General features: G+C 44.2%; 1 long non-coding RNA gene across 1 annotated transcript; it reads left to right on the top strand.

The window, feature by feature from the left end:
• Nucleotides 1-7,060: 7,060 nt before the first annotated feature.
• On the top strand, nt 7,061-11,602 carry LOC138849775 (uncharacterized). The gene is made up of 2 exons (XR_011388922.2): nt 7,061-7,346; nt 11,058-11,602. It is a non-coding gene; the product is annotated as an uncharacterized LOC138849775 (long non-coding RNA).
• The last annotated feature ends 8,771 nt before the right edge of the window (nt 11,603-20,373 follow it).

Below are 20,373 nucleotides of genomic sequence, written 5' to 3'. Positions count from 1 at the left end.
CAAGGAGAAAATGCTCAAGACCCTGATCCCAATCATGAGAAAATGAGGGCACCGAGAGATTGAGGGCACCAAGCCAGCTACCACCACGGCACACCTGGGCAGGCGCGCTCTGCGCGGACTCTGTATACAGCCTCAGGGCCGGGCCCATTCCACTTCGGTCATTTTCCGCTACTCGGGGTATCATCTTCATCCCTCTGCACACAGAAAGCTGAGGCCCGGAACAGATCCATAACTTGCCCAAAGAGTCTGGGATATGAGTCTGCAGACCGGTCACATGCTAGGCGCATGCTCATTGCACACGAGTACTCTACCCCTCACAAAGTCTTAGCGTTCGGTAGAGTGTGGCACGGCCCTGAGTCTTATTACCTGGGGACGTATCAAAAGCACGACTTGTTTCTAGCCATTAAGCTCTATTGGCTAACTCAGACAAACTTTTAGTTTTGCTCCATAGTACCCACAGTATTCAAAGCAAAAAATTATGACCACTGAGGGTTCTGTATCCTACTAGCCTACTACTTAGCCTGCTTGCAAATTGCAGAAGAGTTATTTTAAAAGGTGCGAATAGGGGATTCTTTAATACATTTTTCTCTTCTAGGTGTTTGTTACATCACCTGATTGGGTAGAGCCTGCGGTGACAGAGAATGTAAATGTAATCAGTAGTTATGTAAATGTGGTGCTTATATTAAGTGCAGGCTAACACACCTTCTGATTTCTCTCCAGGGCTACAGAGGAGTCCTTTTTTTTGTTTTGTTTTGTTTTTTTTTTTTGTTTTTTGTTTTTTTTTGTTTTGTTTTTTTTTTTTTTTGACAGGCAGAGTGGACAGTGAGAGAGAGACAGAGAGAGAAAGGTCTTCCTTTGCCGTTGGTTCACCCTCCAATGGCCGCCGCTGCAGCCGGCGCACCGCGCTGATCCGATGGCAGGAGCCAGGAGCCAGGTACTTCTCCTGGTCTCCCATGGGGTGCAGGGCCCAAGCACCTGGGCCATCCTCCACTGCACTCCCTGGCCATAGCAGAGAGCTGGCCTGGAAGAGGGGCAACCAGGACAGAATCCGGCGCCCCGACCGGGACTAGAACCCGGTGTGCCGGCGCCGCAAGGTGGAGGATTAGCCTATTGAGCCACGGCGCCGGCCATCCAGAGGAGTCCTAACACCTAGTGTTCCAGGGCTAACAGATTTAAGGGAATGAACTTGCAGGGGAGTATGGTAAGTAAAGCGAGTGGATCACTGGCTTGCTCACACTGAGGGCTTCCATCAGGTTAGCCTCTGGGAATTCAGAATAGACTGGAGAAACAAGAAATGAAGCAGGATTTTGGAACCAGAACTGAATTCAAATGCCAGTTCTGCCATTTACTAGCTGTGTGATTTGGGGTCCAGATATTTATCTGGTCTGGGCTCAGTCTTTACATCTGCAAAATGGGACATCTACAGTTTTTGTTTTACAGAAACATTGTGAAATTTACATGAAGTAATTTACAAAGAGCACCTGGCTCACTGCCCCACACCTAGTCAGGACCTCACAAAGGTTAACATTCCTTAACATCCAGAGAAAAATCAAACTGGGAAAAGAATTTCAGCATATTTGTACTACTTCTAAAAGTCTTCTTACATCTCACAGAAGGGAAAAATACAAGGTGGTGACCAGCTGATATAATTTGTATTTAATAACACATAATTTAAAGAAGTTACAAATATTGTTACATCCACATAAATCAAAAAAGTTCCATTTAAGGGTTATGTAGGTAATTGTAAATTATGCACAGTAAGTTATTGGAAAGGCTCACTGTTTCTAGTTCCAAATCGATCTGCACGGACAGGATTTCACAACAGTTTGGTTCCTTTAAAATGTCATTATTCTCAGCAGCAACCACTTCTGAACCCAACAAAATGTTCAGTTTCAGTAAACACTTCCCATTGGAGGTTAAATTTTACCTCTCACTGAAAAAGCAATGGCGCTAGGTGACTCCATCACCTGTAATAGCCGAAGATCAAAGAACATTCTAGAAAGACACGGAAGCCTAAATTTCCACTTTCTGTTCCTCAGATTAGCACTACAATGACAAGATCAATTTGAAATGGATCTGAAAATCAATTATTAGACTAGAAAGCCTGAACTTGGTCTATGAACCTCAATTAAGGTAAATAATTAATTCTAAAAAATAGTGATAACAGGTTTTCAAAATTGTGCTTTTTAAAAAAATTTCTTGCTGTGAATTGGAATATCATTCCCTATATCCCTTCCACAGAGAGTAAATTACTGTGTTCCTTTGATCCTAATTCCTTAATGAAGAGATATCTGTTTCTTATCCTCTACAAGAGACTTAGATCAAGATCCTTTAGCACTTAGATTAAAAACGAGAAAGGATGCCATCCGTGCCAATGACAGGCCAAGCCCTCGGTCAGCCACATCAGGGAGAATCTGGATGAGTCAACCCATTGCGGTGACAGCAGAATAATGTAGTCCATGCAGCATGGAAGGAAGAGGACCACGGTGACAGAGGTAGGTATTTTTCACAACTTTTTTGCCTCCAAAAAACCTTTGAAATTATTGCGTTCAGTGGGATCCCACTCTATATATTTAAGAAAGGGGTCATCTTTTTTATTCTTCTCACTTAACAATTTAAATAGGAAAAAACTGGAAACATCAGATTGATATGCAATGCTTCTGCTTGCAGAGTGAGCTTGTGCAGAGTTGTGTTCAATGCAGCTCAAAATTAACACTGATGAGAAAGGAATGTGCATTTATTCTGTGGATAGCACTTAAATAAACCTATTGACTCGGTTTTAAGGGGAAAAATCAGACTTGAGACTCTTAGTGAGTCGATGAAGCACTTGATGTCTTCAACTACAGACTCTGACCTGGGCCACACACGGAAGCTGACTCACACTGCATGCCCTGGGAACACCCAGGAAAAGCCTCAGGCGTGGAATCGGTGACTGGCCCACTAGGTCACTGGACCACGTGCAGGGTGAGCGGTCCTGGGAAAATAACAGCTATTCCAGGCCTCAGTGTCGTCATCTGTAAGATGGCACACTCTATCCCTAACTTGCACAGGTTATTCAGGTTAATGCCATTTGGCAAAGGAAGTGTACACTGCCAGCTATAAACACTTTAGCAACTGATCTTTCATATTTAGGGCTGAGCCTGAGTCGGCAACATCTCAGTAACTGCACTGGTGATGCGGAGGGACAACGACATGGTGCAAATATGTTTTTCGAAGTTTACCTCAAATGGCACAATGCTTAGTACTACTGCATTGATCAGAGATGTACAGGGTTCCACAGCCGTCAGCTCTGCCTTCCGTTTCTTGTCAAACTTGTGGAGTTTGTTTGTTTTTTATTTTGTTCATGTATAATCTCTCCTTGTGGGTTCTAAGCCTGTCTCGGATGACTTTCTTTAGGTTCTGTCTCTTTTTCTTTAAGAGTTTCAGGGCTGGCATGTGGCACCATGGTGCAGCCACCCCACACCCCTTGTGAGTGCCCTGTTGGGTCCAGGCTGCTCTGCTCCCCTTCAGCTCCCTGCAGATGCACCTGGGAGGGCAGCAGAGGATGACTTGAGTGTTTGGGCCCCTTCTACCCATGTGGAAAATGCAGATGAGGTTCTGACTTCAACTTGGCTGGAAGCACCCATCGTCACCGCCATCTGGGGAGTGGACCAGCCGATAGCCGATGGAGGAACTCTCCCTCTCTCTGTCTCTGTAGCTCTGCTTTCTAATGGTCGAATTAATCTTTAAAAAAATTTAGGTCCATTTTAGAATATGTAACTAGCAAGCTAATAAATCTTAAAGAGAAGATATGTAAGGTAAAACCCTAACAGTCACTAACTCCGATACTTCCGATTATGGCAGAGAGACGAGGCAGAAGGTAAGGCTGGGGGAAGAAAAAGGCTGCTGAATATATCATCCGATGCAGGAGTCACTGAAGATCTCCTTTCATTCTTAACATTAATGATTAAAGAGTCAATTTCATTTCTGGTTAAATTACACTTAAGATTAGAGGGAGGAAAAGAGAATATATATAACTTGCAAATAGTCAGATAAATATGTAACGAAAAAAAGATCTGGAAACAAATGGACCAAAATGTTAATGTTGTAAGAGAGGTTGTGTCAGAGTAGTTGAATTATTCCATCGTTGGACTTTTCTGTACTCCCTGAGTTTTCTGTAACGGGTACATTCCACTTTCATGCACAGAAAAAAAAAAAAAAAGAGTGTGCAGAGTGATCTGTGCTGGCAGCCCAAACACACAGCCTGTTTCGCAGACTGGAAGCCCTTCTCTTGAGTCAGTGCGAAGGGTTCGTTCCACTGCTAAGGGTCACCTGCAGCCGCCCAGCCCACACACCAGCCATACTCCAGGGACTGTTTCAGGAAGTAGTCCCTAACAGCCAGATGCAAATCAGCAGGGAAAGTCTTCTATTTGCCAGCCCTCTGTGGCGCAAGGCCAGCGGAGACAAGGTGCGTGCTGGATGTCAGGCTCCACAGAACAACTGTGGGAGGCAGGTGTCTTCCTGGGTCTTAGACCTGCAGGTGCAAGACGAAGTGAGACTTGCTGACTTGACTAAGGTGGAAGAACTTCGAGGGAGCCCCAGCACCTTGCTGAGCCTGGGGAACCCCCAGATCATAGCAGCCTGGGCCGCATCCTCTTACACTCTGTGTACCACCATGAAAGTCCTGACTTCCCTGCCTCCTCCTAGGGGTAGCGTTATTCCATTGACTCAACCTCTTGATATTGATGCTCTTTGATCTAGTCCGACCTTCTATCTCATACATAAATATGATATTGATATATGTTTCCCCAAAATGACCCTAAGAAAAGATCGGCTTTATATTTGAGTCTTAACAAAATCAATCACATCAGGATGCTCCCTCAATGACTTTATTCTAAGCCAAAAATAGACACCTGTCCTAAAGTAATCTGAAAAATTATGTCTCCTATGTGCCATTCATCTTAGCTTGGGTTAAAAGTTCACCATAAAACCTACTGTGTGTTTGATAATGGAGGTGGCTCGATGCACGTGCTGTGCTTGCAACCACACTGCGTGCAGGTACACAGTCTAGGCTGCTGGGCTACATGGCCAAGGATCCTGGAACACAGCCAGGTTCCCTTGGGCTCAAGGTGTAAAACTTATTTGTGCCCGGGCCCCACAGAGACTGCCTGTTTCTGGACTATATCGGTTCTTTAGAAATGCTGTTTGGATGCTTAATTAGGTCCACCCTCCCCTTCCGGTTAAATTGACAACCTGCTGCCAGAGTTAATAATTAACAAGGTGTCACAATACCTCTTACAGTCACTCAATTCTTTGCTCACCTGCCTCCCTGTCTCTTCCTGCTGCTTCTGAATTGCTTCAACTCCCCTGGGATACAAACTCCCTATAATAAATCATGGCACAAAGGCACAGACTTTTGTGGCTCTAACTGAAATTCACAATTGGGCAAGCCCAGGAGGCAATCACCTGGCCATTGCCCTAACCCCTAAGCATTCTTGGTGCTGCAGGAGCACAGGTGAGCATGAAGTTTTAATGAGGCCTTAGCTGCAAATGCGTTGTGCAATTACTGTTCAGATGGGCAAACATTTGGCCCAGAAAGAATTGCATTTTAAGCAATAGGGTTTCCCTATTAGCTGTTCCCAGCTATTAATTCAACCAGTTTGTTTATACATTGTGACAATTGTTCATGGGAAAGAGACCTGGGGATTTTATTTGACCACAATTTCATTATAAACTAACAGTATGATATGGCTGCTAATAAAAGTTAATGCAAGTTTAGGCTACATTAAGTGAATAGTCCACATAAAGAAAGGCAATATTCCCACTATACTTCACGCTTATAGGCACATGGATCTTTTCTCAACCAAAATCTGGCAAGAACAGTTGTGCCTGTTGGGATTCTGGCACAATTCTGGAACATTTGAGAACACAACAGTCCTGAAAATTCAGAGCCCAAGACAGGGTATATATGAACCAGAGTCATTTATTCCTTAACCATTCATTTGTTGCTTTGTTGTATAAACGATTATTGAGTACTCTCTGTACAGCAGTTTGTTCTAGATAGAAAGGAAACAAAGGATCAGTCCGAGGTTAAAAAAAATTTTTTTTGTTCTCCTGTTAGCAATGGATGAATAAAGAGGCACTTAAGACCAGGTCAGGGGCCAGTTTGAGTGCTGGGTGCTCCTCTTCCAATGCAGATCTCTGCTATGGCCTGGGAAAACAGCTGAAGATGGCCCAGGGGCATGACCCCCTGCACCCACTTGGGAGACCTGGAAGAAGCTCCTGGCTCCTGGCTTCTGTAGAGCTCAGCTCCAGACGTTGCAGCCATTTGGGGAGTGAACCAGCAGATGGAAGACCTTTCTCTCTGCCTCTCAATTAAAAAAATAAAATATTTTTTAAAGAAAGACCATGCAAGACAAGGAGCAGCTCTGGGGGTAAGAAGAGTTGTTGTGAATAAAGTTCACCCAGAAGGAGCAGGTGCAAGAGTTTAGCGGAGAGGAAAGGCTATCCTGAAGAAATGATTGCTAAGAAGGAACCTCACGGATGGGTAGAAGATAGAAAATAGTATCCAGAATGTACAAGCAAAACTCAGGCCAGAGGGGACCTCCTGGAACCTAAAGGTTGTTTCATCAGAGAAACAAGCCCATAAACAAATACACAATCAGAAAGAAATATAAACACGCATGACAAAGACAGCAAGGAAGCTGCATGGACGGAGCACTGTGGGAACACAGCAGAGTCAGTGCTGGTGGTGGCTCCGTAACGTTCTGAAGCAGGAGGACTTGACCCTGGGAGAAAGAAGGGGACAGTCCTTCCTGCAGGGGCCACTGTCTGAGCGAGATCACGGTGGTCGATGGCGCAGTGCGTGACTCGGGGACGTGAAAGGAGGAGATGAGGTTGAAGTCACGTGCATCCTCATAAGGCATGGTCAGAATTTGAGTCTCACTAGGAGGAAGGGAGTTTAAGCTTGCACGTGATGTTTCAGTTTTCTCTTACTGCACTCCAGAGCCCGTCACCATTTAGTAGCTAAAAATAACAGCAATGTTTAGTTTGTAGTGATTCTGTGGCCAGCAGGGCAGGTCTCTGTGTGGGGTTGCCTGCGGTCTCTGGGGCAGCAGCACCCAGCTGGGAACTCAGCTGCAGCTGGGAATGCAAAGTGATTCACTCAAGCCTGCGCACAGTGCTGACGCTGGCTGGATTGGGAGTGTTTCCCCCATGTAGCCTCCCTTCCCTGTACAGTCGATTCTACACCGTTCTCCGTACAGCATGGTGGCTGCATTGGAATGGGAAGCTTTAGGCCACAGGGATGCGCTAGCACTTACAAAGTTTCCCAGCACATCAAGACGGCTGCTATCCTGATGGACAAGGTAAGTCGCCAGGTCAGCCCCAGGGTTGCTGGGAGTGGTGACTACTAAGGGCATGAACACTGCAAGACAGGATGCATTGAGGAGTTGCAATTGACACCTTCTCACATCTGTAAAAGCTATTTTTCTATTCCAAAGAAAAGATAAAGAGGACTATATTCAAGCATACAGACTATAATTAAGACAAGAACTACTGCTAGGATTGAATAAGCAAAATGTGCTGACTTATTTGATATGAGGGTTTAAGGAGAGAGAGAGAGAGAGAGAGAGATTAAGAATAAATAGTTTAATCAGAGACATTTAGTAGAAAGTTATTCATATTGGTCTGGGAGAAATTTAAACACAGAGTTTGTGTTTGGGGAATGATAGCTAAAGCCAAGATAATATAGTAGATCGTAGGAAGGAGAAGAAAAGAGAAGTAACCATCACATGAGTTAAAGGTGAATAGTAAGAAATATAAACACCAAAAGGGGATGTAAGGGGACTTCAAAAAGTTAGTAAAAAAAGTAGAATTAAAATATAAATTTATTTTTAGTGCAAAAAACTTGAAATCCACATTTTTTTCTCATAATTGCATTTTCTAAAAACCCCCTGTGTCTTTAGGAACTCAGAATAAGGTAGAGAAACTGAAAGAATAATTCGAGGTCAATCCAGCAAAAATAAAACTTTGTCACTGTGACAAATGGTGCCCAGAGGGCTCATCACTGAGTACCTGGAGTGGTATCAGATTATCATGAACTGGAGAGTATGAGATGGTAAGACATGGAGACTTCACTTCTTTGACTTTTTCTAAGATCTTCTGACCCCAGTGGCTAAGTTAGTCCTGTCTGTGGCTCTGTGAACTCTTCGATCCCGCTGCCTGCCAGTCTACCCACTAGATGGGAAGCTGGTTGGAATCTGATCTCAAGGTCACATGCCCAGTCAGGCACTCAACAGCTGAGGGATTAAGCTCTCACGTTAGTCATATCCCTGATCACAAGATGCTACTTATTAGTCTAAGCGCCTATGGCTTAACGAGCAAGAGAGAGCGAATGGGAGAGACAGAGACAGAGACAGAGGAAGAGAAATACGTTTTTCAAGGAGAAAAACAAGGACTATGAAATATGGAGGGAGTCTGTAAATTATAGGTGCCATTTATATTGCGTGTATAAGAATTATAGATTATGCCTGCTGTTTATAGCGGAAATCCAGGTTGACGATTACAATACAATTCATTTAGAAAGCTATTCCATGTCAGCGTTGTGACAAGGCAGCCGTGTTGGTGAGCACTAGCAACTAGTGTAAAGCAGAATTCCTGACCTAAAAAGGCAAAAAGCCGGACCGAAACCCTGCCTCAGTAGAATGCTTTCTTTTTTCTTATACAGAAGCCATGAAACCATACAAAATTAAACCCCAGGTCACAGAATAAAGATTCCTTCCTTATCCTAAGCTTTATGTTAAATGCTTCAAAGATCTAACCACAATGTGTTTATAAATGCCACGGTATAAATGTTTATAAATACCCCTGGGCCTCCCTCAGTCCAGAGGGCTACATGCCCCCACGTCAAAGCGTCCCACTCTTGTAATGCTTAACTCTGTTTTCTAAGATCTGCCCTCATATTTTGTGTCTCCAAGGCAGGGAGAGGGGGAAGTGCATCCCATCATGGATTCCTCCACTTTGTAGGCCTCTGCCTCTTCCACACCAGTGTCGCATTCAGCCACTTGGAATTCTTCAACTATCTCAACCCACACAAAGCTGTGTAAAAATATAGACTCCATGAAGAGTCGCAGGGCAAGGCAAGATGGAACACTCTCAGGTTTTATTTATATGTTTGGCCTCTCTATCTTCTTCCCTCGTGCACAGGACTGGCCATTATTTTTCCATTCGTTTAAGGCACAAAGCAAAACTACTTCTACGGACACCTACAGAAAACCCCTCCTCAGATGTTCTCAACGCTAAAAGGAGGACCCATGCAAAGAGTTTCCCCACAAAGGTATATTTTAAGAGGAAGGCCATGCCAGATGTTAATACAGCCTTCCAAGCCCATTACATAATAAGCATTATCTATTCAAGGTCTGGTGATAATATTGTCAAGATTTTTCATGGGCAACTGTATATTTCATGCATTATTGTTATTTTCCATGAAGGAAATTCTTTCTGCATCTAAAAATAATTAAATGGTTCTACCTATCTGTAATTTTCTATGGATAATTGTATGGTATAAAATTAAACACCTGATAGTCCTGTACCTAAACACATACATAAATTCAAACACTTGAAGGAATCATTCACCAGAGCACGTGTTCAGTTTTTGCTACTTGACAAACACGGTGCCATGGTGGTGGTAACCACAGCTTGAAAAGGATGAGGAAATGGATTGAAAGTACACACAACTAACTAGCTGGTGCCGCGGCTCAGTAGGCTAATCCTCTGCCTTGCGGCGCCGGCACATCGGGTTCTAGTCCTGGTCGGGGCGCCAGATTCTGTCCCAGTTACCCCTCTTCCAGGCCAGCTCTCTGCTGTGGCCCAGGAGTGCAGTGGAGGATGGCCCAAGTGCTTGGGCCCTGCACCCCATGGGAGACCAGAAGAAGCTCCTGGCTCCTGCCTTCGGATCAGCGCCGTGCGCCAGCCGCAGTGCGCCAGCGTGGCGGCCATTGGAGGGTGAACCAACGGCAAAGGAAGACCTTTCTCTCTGTCTCTCTCTCTCACTGTCCACTCTGCCTGTCAAAAAAAAAAAAAAAAAAAGTATACACAACTACATGTACTCATCTCAATGTCTGCAGAAAGCAAATGGGAAGATATGGGCATGGTGCTTTCATAGCCAACAAGCGTAGCTCGCCCACTCTCTCAGAGCCAACTCACGTAAGAATAGGAAAGAGCTAATAGAGATATTTCTGATTTATAATGGTTCTACTTAAGATCTTTCAATTTTACGATGGTGCAAAATAGAGCCAAGCAATCATTTGGTTTTTCTCTCTTACCACAGTATTCAATAAATGACATGAGCCATTCAGCAGTTATTTTTAACACAGGCTTTGCATTAGATGATTTTGCCCAACTGTAGGCTAATGTAAGTGTTGGAGGTAGGCTAGGCTAAGCTATGATGTTAAGTAGGTTAGGTACAATCAGTGCGTTTCTGACTTAGAAAATATTCAGTTGACTGTGGGTTTACCAGAATGCAAACCCCATCATAAGTTAAGGAGCACACCTTAAGCCTTCTCATGCAATCCACCATTCTGAAGTTGACATCCTAGGACTATTTCACCCATGAAGATACAGAATCTCAGAAAAATTTGCAAAGACTTACTTTCGGCAATTTCTCAAATGATAGTGGATTGCGTGGGCTTTGGAGTAACGAGGGGAAGGCATCAGTTTTGACTCTGGAATTGATATTAGGTGTCTAACTTTGGAAAATGACTTAGCTTCCCTGCGGCCCAGAGTTTGCACGGGGAGAGTAATGTCAGCATTTACCTCTCGGGCTCATTGTGAGTTTTAAATGAGTTAATACGCGTGAAGCCCCTGGATTAATGCCTGGTGCATAATAAGCACTCCTTGAAATCCAGCTGTTTGAGCTATTTTCAGACTCAGATGAAGGGGACGTTTTTTAACAGGTAACATCTGAAAATTTTCTTTGGTCTCTCACAGTAGGAGTTTAGATAAGATTCTATGTAGTGACATAGATTTGATTAACATTTTATCATTCCTTTGATATTTCATTTATTACTTACTGCCAGCAGTGTGAGAAGTTGCAGGATTCCAACATGCCTTGGGCTCCAGATGGCCTCTGTACTCTCCGCCACCACCATCCTCCTGGTCCCTTCCCAGGCTCCCTGACCCCGCAAAGGACAGATCACCTGCAGCTGAGCACAAGCCAGCTCTCCCGTGCAAGGGACGTTGGCCCCGTAATCATCAAAGGGTGCGTCGGGTTGGAGGGGTTTGCTGGAATTCTGCTTGAACCGCAGAATTCAAATGCGTCTGACAAGTATCACCTCGGAGCAAATTTTCAGCAGCCTTTTTTCTCCAACCAAGAAAACGCTGTATTCACAGTACACCAATCCTCTGCGCTTGTCTTCCGTGACAGAGGATTGACACAGCCCTGCACCGCGAAGCCTTCGCACCTGCAGAAGGGAGCTACTGGTATACCTTGTAATTGGGTCCATGTTCTCTCTATGGTCTTATTTTTTTAAATTAATTTTACTCAGGACTTGATATGAGTTATAAAATATAACTTAAAATGTTCAACAAAATTTTAAAAAGATAAAAATGGCCAAATCATCAAGTCTGTGTTACACTTGGTATAGATATCCAGAAATATTTCTTGCACCATATACATTCAGAACTACATACTTCAACCAAAATGGAATTATACAAAAATGGGATTTTGTCTCTGAGTTTCTAATTTAGAACCTTTCCATGATCGAAAGGGGGAATCTATATGATTTTGTTGTTGTTGTTGCTGTTGCTATATACTCTGACTTACAAAGCAAATCCCTTATTGATAGGCATTTAGGGGCTTTTTTTCTCCACACAAGATTAGAAACACTGATCACTTATTTCTTTGAATTTAGTTATCACAATACATTTGCAGAAAGAGAAGACACAAAGGAAGAGACTGTAAAAACACATTTTATTTGTTTATTTATTCATTTGTTTGGGCTTGTATTGCATTCTGTGAGTTTGTCCCCCACTCAAAGGGTAAAGTTACTCAAGGGCCCCTCACTTGGCCACACATCTGATTTCAGTAGTCAGCAGACCTGAAGAATCCAGTTCTGAAAGCTCTCTGTAGTTAGGTTGATTCTTTCAAGGATAATAATTTATCACGTGGGAAATTTCACTGAGGTCTAAATTTAGTCTCCACGACTCCCTCCCCACAATTTTTAAGCATCGTCAGTCATAATTGTTGGCTTTGAATCACAATCACCTGGAAGGTGGCCAGCTCAGGCTGTACCTCCAATTCCTGCATTCCCTTGGCCATGCCACCATGGGAGGAGACGCTTTATCAAATCCACTGTGACCCAGTAGATTTTCTGGGGTGTTTGTGGGAAAGCACTGCCTGTCCCAAGGGACTTGTTTTTAGCTCTGTACATGTTCACGTATATGCACACAGGCACAAACACACTCATAGATTGCACACTCCAAACCTCCAGAAATGGCCCCCTTACTTTCATATTTGCTTGCCGAGAGCTTTTTACTAAAATTTGTCAAAGAAATAGAGCCTGGAAGCACAAATTATTTTCTGGAGATTCACTCCTAAGAGCTGATGCTCACCACAACGGCTTCCCCCTGGAAGGATCCCCAGGCATGTCCAGAATGCATACATAGAATTAGCATCACTCACCCAGTCGAGGGAGGCATGGGGAATCCATAGCCATTCTTCACCTGCCATGCTACAAAGCCCAGCACAGTGGGATTTAAGAGCATGATCAAAGAGTAACTTTTCTAACGGAATCTCCAGGGGAATAGAGGGTGACAGCATAATTACCCCAGTTAGAATTTCGCCAGCCACAGAATTAATACCACCACCCGTCTGGTGGGAAGCAAAGACACAGTGGAGAACTCAAAGGCCTTTAATGGGCGAAAGAGGTCAAGCCCTCGGTTTTATATCTCACCCCAGGGACACATGAGATATTCCTCCCCTGCCCGGGATGCCATTCAGAGCTGTCCCTCCTATTTTTTTAACGAAACTGAGGCAAACAGTCATTATTTTAATGGCGCATTGCCCTAATGTTGCTAAGGCTACCTAGTGACCCCAAGGCCTCCGCAGGTAATCACAGTGGAAAAGACAGCTCGGTCCCCCAGGCCACAGTCGTGGACAGAGCAGCGACTCCATGTGCAGAAGGCCTCCCCGTTTGAAAGAGAAAGACACACAGGCCAACGCACGTCTTTTAAAGGTGAAGACTTGATTTATCTGGCTGCACCGCCATGAATTAAAACCCTTGGCGGTAGGAGGTCTCTGAGACCGTATCACCCCCAAGAGCAGCGGTGACTGGAGCCCAGGTCAGGGACATCTGTCTGCTCTGCACACATGGTGTGTCCATGCATCCCCAGCTCAGGATCCATCAAGGTCACTGTGAAGGTCAGAAGGCCGGAGACCACCTCCGACTTCCCTTGGGCTGGCAACCCCGTGCCCGCCAGGAAGAGCTTGGCTGGAACTCGTTGGCAGGCTGTTTTCTGAAAGTTGATCAAAAGTTTGCAAGTGTTCGCACATCCTTAATTAGCAGCATCCCGGGTACTTCCAGCAGGATGCAGGAGGCACCCCATGCCCTCCAGGAAAGCAGGCTCGATCTGGGCATTTTCTCCCTTTATACTGGGAAGGTTTGAAGAATAATTTTACAATTAGATAACATTAAGGATGATGAAAGCTAGAGAGCGGAAAGCAGCCAGAATTAATTACTTACTTGAGGGTCTGCTCAGGCCTCTTTGGCAGTGTGCATGCTGATTTTATTACGGCAATTTAACCCTTGGTGTCCCGCTCCAAGAGAACTCAGCGCTGCCTCAGACTCTGGGCCTGTTGGAACTGGAACAGAGAGAGCTACTTCTTCCTCGAGGGCTCACCCTCTCTTCCTCCTGTCTTCCGCGCTAGCCGTCCCCACCAGCAGCTTCGTCTCCCCGTCTCTTCCATTCTCTCATGAAAGCCCTGTGTTTGATCACTAAGTGGATATGATGTTCCCAGAAATCAGACTGCATTGGGAAAGAGCTATGGCTCTAACTTCCAACTCTGTACCTCTCTGCAGCTTCCTGCAGGCTGGCCATGCCCCTCTACCCCCTAAGGAAGGAAGAGGGTCTGAATAAATGAATGGATGACTTACAAAAATCAGAAATGCCTGCAATTCCTTTATCTAACATGGATTAAATACTTTCCAATGCAAATGGAGCTCTTTGGAGACTTTGAGGACTATAGAGATTTGTAAGATAGGACTCCTGACAACAAAAACATATAGAAAAGGAGGGGTGGTCATTGGCTACATCATAAGACCCACTTGGGATGCCCACATCCTCTATCAGAGCTCCTGGTTCACATGCTAGCTCTTCCAGTTCTGATCCAGTTTCTCGCTAGTGCACATCCTGGGGCACACAGCTCGTGACGGCTGTAGTACGTAGGTCCTTACCACCCATGTGGGAGACCTGGATTGAGCTTCTACCTCCTGGCTTTGGCCTGGCCCAGTCCTAGCTGCTGCAGGCACTTGGGGGAGTGAGCCAAGAGAGAGAAGATTCATTCTCTCTCTCTGCTTTTCAAATAAAACAAAATGAAAACAACATAGGTCAAAGATGGTAAGAATTCATAAAAGGTTGATGCATTCTGTTTCAGAAGGTGACACCACACATTCATAAATAACATAATACTGACGCCATATTAGAAGCTCCTGCTCAAAGTATAAATATTTGTATATATTTAAGGTAAAAAGTAATTATGTAGAAAAATTTGGAAAATAATTACTATTCTTATTCTCTATAAGTATATTTTAAACTAGATCAATCTGAGAAGGCCAGAAATGCTCCAACAATGCCAGGAAATGAATGAAATTCTAGGTGTCCCAGCATTGCAGCAGAAGCAGTGTTACCCATAACCAAAGATGGAGAAACTAAGACAGGGGCCACTTGCTGTCAAAAATATTTTGCAACACGTTAACTTAAAAACAAGTACATAATACAACCATAAGTACTTTTTGATTTTCAATTTTGTAGTTTTCAATTACTTATCTTTACCTTTTAAAAATATGCTTTGTGCTACCCGTGATAATCCTGGAGAATGAACATGTTATAGCAGACAGTAAATAAATGAATGAGCTGTTAGACATTTTTCAAGTTGCATATGCTTTATTTTCACCATTTGTTGTTTGCTCTCACTACATTGAAATCATAGATGTGAAGTGCTGACGAGGTACTGTTAATAGATACTTCAAAACAAATGGACAAAGATTCAGAAATCTATGTTAACAAATTGAAGTGTGCATGAAAAAAAATCATGCACGCTTAATGGAAAAGTAGCAATGCCTGTAGGAAGGTGAGCCCATATATCAAGAACCCAGAATAGCTTAACTTCCAGGATTAAGCATTACATTCAACACTGAGCTCCCTTTGTCCGAAACAAAATCAGCAATATAATGAGAATGCATTTCTCATTTCATGGTGGAAAATGTAATGCTGTTTTTTAGGGAGATAAATTTTCCTTAAATAAGGAACTATGAACAGCATAAAGAATGCCATTTCAACTATTTTATAAGATGTGTAAGAATGTTTTTCACACAATTGTTCTTACAGCAAGTCTTAGTAAACATTGAAAATAAGGTGACAAATAATTCAATAAAATTATTTAGACATTTTATCAAAAATATATAAAAATCATCAAAAAGGCACGAAAGTGCCTAACGTTATTATTGATCTAGGAAATGCAAATTGAAACCTCAATGAAACAGTGTAACGTACCCCTGGAAAGGTTAAAATAAAGACTGAAATTCCAAGAGTTGGCAAGGATGTGGAACATCTTGAATCTCCTATCCTCCTGCTGAGAATGCAGAATGCAAGAACTTTGGAAAACAGTTTGACAATCTCATGTTCATTTAAATACCCTTACTGTATGAGAGAGCAACGCCACTCCTGGGTATTTCCCCAGGATAAATGAACACATACGCCCGCACACACATCAGTGTTCTTAGCAGCTTTGTAATAGAAATAGAACCCCAAACTGGGTAAAACCCAAATATCTGTCAACTGCTAAATAGAGAGAGGAATGGTTATATATCACAGTGGGCTGTTCCTCACAGATAGTTAAGAACACAAAGTTATCTCTGTCCTCCTGGAGTTCACACTCTCATGAAAGAGACAAATAAGTCACCGAATAATAATGAAGGAGTAAACCGCTTACAAAGAAAATCAAAGATGAGCAGAGGATAGAAAGTAAAGGGGCGAGAGCAGGAGAGTATTGCTGGGTTTGAGCATTCGGGGGTAGGTGGCTAGGGAAGACAGGGGAGAAGTGCCATTCAAAGCGAGATACGGGGGTTGGCTTTGGGACACAGCAGCTTAAGCCACCACCTGTGTAGCTGCCATCCCATATGAGCACCAGTGCAATTCCAGCTGCTCCCCGTCCGATCTGGCTCCCCGCTAATGCACCTGGGAAGGAGGCAGCAGATGGCTCAAGTGCATGGGGCCCTGCCATCCATATGGGAAATGGGATGGAGTTCTAAGACGCCGGCTTCACCCCGGCCCAACGCCGGTTGTTGTGGTCACTAGACAGTGAACCAGCAGATGGAAGATCTCTCATTCTCTCTCATGGCTCCCCCTTCCCCTGCCTCTGTAACTCTGACTTTCAAATAAATAAGTAAATCTTCAAAAATGAGACAGAGATAAGAAGGAGGAGAAGGGGTAAACTGAGAAAATATCAATGTGTATCTGGGAAGAAGTGACACGAAGTTCAAAGACCCCCAAAGAGGAAAGCAATACAGTGTGTTAAGCCCAAAGATAACCTTTGTATGGGGACCACTCATAGCAAAGCCAAGAAAGGGAGCCGTGCCAGAGCAGCTGGGCTATGGAAGCCTTGATGGGAAACAGGTATCACACTGACAGATACAGGCATCTTCTACTCTGTGTGCTACAAATTCTGCCTACCCCATCTTTGAGCAATGGCTCTAGAACAGTGACAGTGATTTGCATGTGGATTGCAGTGGTGTGTGAATGGCCTTGTGCTCTTCAGTCTTTCTCCAAAGGGACAAGAATCGATAGCGGTTTCAGCACCCTATAGATGGCTTGCTATTAACAATAAGCAACTAGTTAGGCAAGATTAGAAAGCAGCATACATTTTTCAATCCCCAAGAAGACTTATAGACCAGTTCCCACATCTGTAGTAGGTTGGGAGGTTTTAGATAAGATGTACGGTTTCCTTGGCAACATGAGCGCCACTCCCTCTAGCAACTCTAAGAGCAAGGTGTCGACATAACTTGCTTTAGTGATTTTCCCATCTTCTGATGTAAGGAGGATTCCAGGGAGATGTTATCTCAAGTAATTGTCACTTATTCTTGGGAAAACATTCTCAGGAGAATTGCAGCTCCTAAATCAGTCCTTCGTTTTCTCTTACTTTAAGGAGTGCTGTTCCAAGATCTGAGGTCTTCCTCCCTGTCTTCCTTGTTTCTTTTCTTCCTTCTAGTTGTTTTCAAATTATTTATTGGCCACTTTCCATGTGCGAGAATAGTGCAATGTTTAAACACTGGAGAGATCGTGGCTGGTAAAGAAGGAAAAATTCATGGGCCATGAAGCTTACATTCTAATAAGGAAGACAGGTGCTAAATATAAAGTGAATAAAATATAAATCGAAGGAGTGATAAGCACTACCAAAAGGAATTTTGCAAAAGCATGAAGAGGTCAGGTCTGTGTGATAGTTTGAAAGGGGTAATCAAGGAAGTATTCCAGGATTCAGAAAGGGAGAACAAGCGCAAGGAAGCTGATGCTAGGGTGTATATGGATTATTCAAGAACTGCAAAATGCCAGGGGAAGGGGAGTGTGGAGAGTGATTGGGGATGGCAAGATCTTGAATATGTTTTAAGAGTATCTCTTGGGCCATGAAGCAGATAGCACATAGTACACACCTTGGTGAGGGGAGTTAAAGAGGAGAGCATCATGTGATCGATGATGAAGACTTAGGCGAGGTAGTGGGCTTCATAAATTATGCATTTCAATTTAGCCTTGAAGACTGGTGTGTCAGCATTATATTCATCTGAATGGAGTCACGTGATTGCAATGACTTAACCATACAAGAATTCAGATTATTTTCCTAAGAAACACAATGTCTGGAGATCTGCTGCCCAGAATAGCTTGTTCAAGGAAGCCACCAAAACTGCTGGCTCCGTTTTCCTTTCTCCTCCACTCTGCGCAGCAGGTGCCTCTCATCTTCAAGGTGACAAGATGGCAGCTTCACCTCCAGGCTCAGCAGTCATGCCACATGGGGAAAGAAGGAAACAACCAGGAAGAAAGAGCAGTGCTTGGTTTATCAGAAAAGCAGGTTTTCACAGAAACTCCCAGGGAGTTTTTGCACCTGTTGTATTGGCCTGAACTGGACATCATCATAACAAAGTCAGGAAGTAAGAGATTCTAATGAGGCTCTTAGGTCCTAATGTTCTGCCACCAACAAAACTGGGGAACTATTGGAAAGAAAGAAGAGAAAATCAATGTTTGGTAAGCAACAAGTAAGATGAAATAGAAGATGCAAATATTGTCCTAGAGAAAGTAAAGGCAGAAGATAACAATGAAAGCTAATTTTTTTAAAAAATTGCAAGCATTGAAAGGAAGGATGGGGCAGTCAAAGTATCTGTCACTCAGGGTACTCAGTACTAGGGGTAGTGACTCAGCTCAACCTAAAAGGTTGCATGGAGTCAAACCCTGGGTGAGTAAGTCATTTGGATTTTATGCTTGTGCAACAGGCAAACTAGCACCACCAAAAATTAAAGGAAAATCAATAGATTGTCCAATAATAAACTCTACCCTCATGACACTAGGAAAAACACACTGAAATAATTTGTGCAGTAGGCTTGGTTCGAATCCTCGCACAGAGGAAGGCATACCCTCATGATGTGACACACTCAGATGGAAACAGTCCACAGTTAGGGAGCCCGATTAGGAAGTGGATGACAAAGTACAATGAGAAAATGAGGGCCGGAAACAGGCTGGATGACCAGAAGTGGTTGCCATCTTCCAGCAAACAGGCAACAGCCTTGGGACCAGTGGAAGAATGTGCTGTGCCTCAGCTATGAGGGTACTTCAAAAAGCTCATGGAAAAATGGAATTAAAAGGTAAGCTGATTCAGGTACAAGAACAGTTTTGAAATTCATGCCCAGGTATTCGTAATTCTGATTTTCCATAAACTCTGTGAAGACCCATCATGTGCATGAATTTTAAAATCCTTTTGTACAACATCAGCTCATCTTTAATTCTATCCTCAAGAACTGCTGGAAGTTCCCTTGTATCAGAAGGGAGAGAGAAGAGGAGCCCAAGATGTCCACTGTGGTCCATGTGATGGTGAAATACTGATGCCCACCGGGCAGACATGGTTTTTTTTTTTCTTTTAATTTTTTTTTTTTTTGGACAGGCAGAGTGGACAGTGAGAGAGAGACAGAGAAAAAGGTTTTCCTTTGCCGTTGGTTCACCCTCCAATGGCCGGCGCACCGTGCTGATCCGAAGGCAGGAGCCAGGAGCTTCTCCTGGTCTCCCATGGGGTGCAGGGCCCAAGCACTTGGGCCATCCTCCACTGCACTCCCTGGCTACAGCAGAGAGCTGGCCTGGAAGAGGGGCAACCGGGACAGAATCCGGCACCCCGACCGGGACTAGAACCCGGTGTGCCAGTGCCGCTAGGCGGAGGATTAGCCTGTTGAGCCACAGCACTGGCCCAGACATGTTTTTTAATATGTTCATTTGTGCTTTGTTCTGGTTTAGGCAGAAACAAATGAGAGGTATTTTCCCCACTGCCATACCAATAATGCTCTATACTCTGAGCCTGGCCTTTCTGAAATGCGGAGGTCACAGGGCTACAGAGATTGGTAAAGCCACAAGGCTGTGAATTCGAGAGTCTGTGTCAACTGAAGAAAGGTTGGGCTGGGAATGGAAACTGATGAAAGGCCACAAAGAGGAGAAGGGAGAGCAGACTGGTTAGCGAGAGACGGGGTATGAGGCCCACGGCAGAACCCATCCCCCCAGTTCAGCTGCAAGAGCCCCAGGCAGCAGCACACCCACCCTGCCAGACGCCGGGAGGGGTCGCTGCAGAGCAAGACCTGCCTTTACACATGGAGGAAGCACCTGCACCAGTGCATGTGGGGCGCTTCAGCAAAACCATCTGCCTCCCATTGCCTGGAGAGCCAAGACGCCCCACATGACGGAGCATTGCCTTTTTAAGGTCCAGAGATTCCCTACCTCCAGCAGAACTGGGAAATTAGCCATTGTCTATCCTTACGTTATGACCGCTCCACACGTTAGAGAGGACAAATGTGAGTGGCCCCCTGACGTGACAGGCTGGTGGGTCCTGTCTGCTTCCGTCAACGAGAGCAGATCCTCGCGAGAAAGTCCAGA

Source organism: Oryctolagus cuniculus, chromosome 5 (assembly GCF_051225735.1).
Source record: "Oryctolagus cuniculus isolate XC-2025 breed Fujian yellow rabbit chromosome 5, ASM5122573v1, whole genome shotgun sequence".
In the NCBI taxonomy this organism is placed as follows: domain Eukaryota; kingdom Metazoa; phylum Chordata; class Mammalia; order Lagomorpha; family Leporidae; genus Oryctolagus; species Oryctolagus cuniculus.
This window is presented reverse-complemented; position numbering and strand designations above follow the sequence as displayed.